At 35.7% G+C, this 3,967-nt stretch overlaps 1 long non-coding RNA gene across 2 annotated transcripts in view; it reads left to right on the top strand.

Moving 5' to 3' along the window:
* The first annotated feature begins 307 nt into the window (after positions 1-307).
* LOC108530333 (uncharacterized) overlaps positions 308-3,967 on the top strand; it is a 148,884-nt gene continuing 145,224 nt past the window's right edge. For both annotated transcript variants that reach the window (XR_001885803.1, XR_001885804.1), the window contains exon 1: positions 308-423. This is a non-coding gene — a long non-coding RNA (uncharacterized LOC108530333). The remainder of the gene's footprint in view (positions 424-3,967) is intronic.

Genomic DNA, 3,967 nt, shown 5'->3' with positions numbered 1-3,967 from the left:
TGAAGATCAATTTTGATACAGGTTTGAGGTAGTAAGAATACGGAGTGTGACAGTGGCAATGGGAAGCGAAGAAGAGAGAGGGTGAAGATTGTATAAAAATTGGAAATGAAGAGATTAATTACTGTTATAAACAGTACACTTGTGCCCTCTCAATATTCACATGTTGAAAGACTAACCTTCCATGTGACTATGTTTAGAGACAAGACTTGTGAGGATGTAATAAAGGTTAAATGAGGTCACAGTGGCAGGGCCCTGAAACAGTAGGGTGGGTGCACTTATAAGAAGAGGAAGAGACACCAAAGTTTTGTCTCTACCATGTGAGGACACAGTGAGAAGGCAGCTATTTGCAAGCCAGGAAGAGAGCCATCACCAAGAACTGAATCTGCCATCCCCTTCATCTTGGATTTCCCAGCCTCCAAAACTGTGAGAAATATATATCTGTTGTTTAAGCCATCAGTTTATAGTATTTTGTTATAGCAGCCCAAACAGATTAAGACAAAGTGGTTGGGTACTTTGAAACTAGTATTTTAACTAAGGCACTCTGAGCTTTAGAAATTATATTCATAATAACTATAATACATGTTCAAAAGAAGTATAATTTGGTGAAAATAAAGGGTCAAGAGGCTGGGTGTGGTGGCTCACGCTTTTAATCCCAGGCCTTTGGGAGGCAGAGGTGGGTGGATCACGAGGTCAGGAGTTCGAGACCAGCCTGGCTAAAATGGTGAACCCCCATCTCTACTAAACAAAAATTAACCTGTAATCCCAGCACTTTGGGAGGACAAGATGGGCGGATCACAAGGTCGGGAGTTTAAGACCAGCTTGGCCAACAAAGTAAAACCCCATCTCTACTAAAAATATAAAAAAAAAAATTAGCTGAGCATGGTGGCACTTACCTGTAATCCCAGCTACTAGGGAGGCTGAGGCAGGAGAATTGCTTGAACCCAAGAGAGAGAGGTTGCTGTGAGCCAAGACTGCGCCAATACACTCCACCCTGGGTGACAGAGCAAGACTCCGTCTCAAAAAAGAAGAAAAGAAAAGAAAGGGTCAAGAAAGTGAAAACGAGAAAGAATTTTTTTTGAGCAAAAATGAAGAAGGTTGCCATATTTTCTGTAGATATAAGAATAATATAAAAAAGAAAGAGCTTGTCGGATTCAATTGCAAATGAAGTTCTTAATTAAGAAAAGGAACATATTAAGATAGTGACAGGCTAGGTTAGACACCAGATTTCTAAAGACTTTGGATAAAACTTATGGTGAAAAAAGGAATGTGATGAATAGAAACAAGTCATTCTGAAACAACCTGGTTGTTCAATAAAAGAAAGGAAGATAATCAGTGAATGAAAGGGAATACCACATGAGGTCCAACCTCTTCAACAGCTAATATCTACTCTTTAATACGTTACTCCACTTTACACTCAGCATGCTTATAAATAGTGCTTCTTGGTATCAATTTTCCCTTTCCCTAAATATCTATATATTATTTACGCCATCATTTTACTGAATACCAATAATTAAAACCAAGGCTCTACTTTAGCACAGTTTTATGCTAAGCCAATGTGTCACTAATTCCCTTTCTTTCTGTAAAATCTTTTCTTCCTACCTCATCTTTTGTCCCTCATTTCTATAACCAATGCTCTAGTCTACAATTGTTTTAAATATGTGAAATCTTATAATAGTCTCATAACTAAGAAGCAGTATTGCAAAATGTTTAAGAACATAAACTATGAAGTCGAACTAACTTTGGATAGAATCTCGTCTCTGATACTTGCATACTAAAGTGACTTTGGGGAAGTTATTTAATGTCTTCAATTCTGTTTCTTCATTTGTAGAATAAAGACTTGAATAATAGTAGACAGGAAAGGCTAATTATTACAGAGAGAGAGAGAGAGAGAGAGAAAGAGAATTATTTTCCTTTCTCTTCATTAATCCACTCATACCTATTTCATCATGTTATTTTCTCAAAAAAAATCAGCAGATTTCTATTTCACAGAAAATAAAGCCAAATTCATTCTTTATTCTACTATAAAGACACATGCACACATATGTTTATTGTGGAACTATTCACAATAGCAAAGACTTGGAATCAACCCAAATGTCCATCAGTGATAGATTGGATAAAGAAAATGTGGCACATATATACCATTGAATACTATGCAGCCATAAAAAAGGATAAGTTCATGTCCTTTGCGGGATATGGATGAATTTGGAAACCATCATTCTCAGCAAACTAACACAAGAACAGAAAACCAAACACCACATGTTCTCACTCATAAGTAGGAGTTGAACAATGAGAACACATGAGCACAGGGATGGGAACATCACACACTGGGATCTGTCAGGTGGTGGGGGATAGGGGAGAGATAGCATTAGGAGAAATATCTAATGTAAGTGACAGATCGATGAGTGCAGCAAACCACCATGGCATGTGTATACCTATGTAACAAAACTGCACGTTCTCCACATGTATCCCAGAACTTAAAAGTATAATTTTAAAAAAACAGTTTGTAAAGCAAATAACTTGGAAGACAGAGATACCATTCCCCCTCTAGGACAGAGAGCACATTTGAAAGCTAATGTCTCCTTCCAGGACAAGTTTTGGCAGGTTTGCTAGCAACACATTTAAAAGATTGTTGTTCCTAAGCTTGAGGTTATTTAGCTGTGACACAAACACAATGTGTGTGTTCTTCCACCTGGATTGCTTCATATAGTGTCCATTAAACTTGGGGGATGAGAAATAGCATAGGCAACTGGAACCAATGGAAAGATTAAGTTCATGCTTACCTGCTATATCTTGAATAATAAATTCCCTGTATGTTTGACCCAGAAAGTCTCAAGTGTTCTGCTAGCATTTATGAAATTGGAACATGCTAATTTATTTATATTTATTGAATAAAATCTCAGACCCCTCACAGTTATTTTCAACTTTAATATGCAAAATTTTTTCCTGTAGCAATTTAATTTATAAATAAATTTTAAAAGTGTAGGTGTATAAACAAATTTAATTCCTAAATATTTAAATGTAACAAATTAAATTCAAGACATTTAGAAGTATAATTTTCATATTTCAGGATGATTAAATATACAGTAAAAGAAGGAACTCACATGTTGCTACTGGAATCAAAAGTTCCTAGTTTTTGTGATGTCTTTTATAATAATGTTGTATGTGATTGTAGAAATAATATTAAAATACTCCATTATCAGATTTATCAGCACTTTTCTTCTGAAAATAATGGGCTGTTACTTTTGAGTCAGAGAATCAGTGGTCTGTTTGCATATGTTGGAGCTAAGAAACCGATATACCAGAATATGGCATTTTGACAAACTGAACTGAAGAAGCCTCAGGGTGTCTCTGACTATCTTTCCCAAAGGAAAAGATCTAGACCCAATAAGGAGAACAATATTCTTTTTCTTCCCTTCCCTGTTATCTTATCTATTGCAAAAAAAGAAGACCAAGATGAGATCATACCTCAGTGGATCTTTTTATGAGTATAATAACTTACAAGCATAATGACAAGGATCATTTAAATTCCAAACAAAACTATTTACAAGTTAATCTCTATTCCCTATTCAATCTTTTTTGCTAGCAATCATTTATTGCCTTTCAATGGAATTCCTCTTCCCCCTTTTCCCATAACCTGTCTTACCAGAATCCGATCCCCCATTCTGTCTCTGTATCCTCAAAATTATATATAAGTTTCTGTAACTCATTGGGAAGTTGGGTCTTCATTCTGAAGTCTTCTGTGTATGCATGTTAAATAAATTTGTCTGTCCTTCCTCCTATTAATCAATATGCTTCATGTCTGTGATTTTTCAGACAACTTTTAGGGGGCCAAGCCTATGGGCCCCCAGAAATGCTTTTCAAGTTATTTAACTGCCATCTGTTTCTTACCAGACAATCTACTTGCCTTTATAAAATAGATGTGTTTGTTATATAAGAGTTCCTACTTAGAAAAAAAAAAAAAAAAAAA

The sequence above is a fragment of the Rhinopithecus bieti genome, unplaced genomic scaffold, assembly GCF_001698545.2.
Source record: "Rhinopithecus bieti isolate Rb0 unplaced genomic scaffold, ASM169854v2 scaffold_6907, whole genome shotgun sequence".
Classification (NCBI taxonomy): Eukaryota; Metazoa; Chordata; class Mammalia; order Primates; family Cercopithecidae; genus Rhinopithecus; species Rhinopithecus bieti.
The sequence above is the reverse complement of the archived record's forward strand: the minus strand, read 5'-3'. Positions and strand labels throughout refer to the sequence as shown.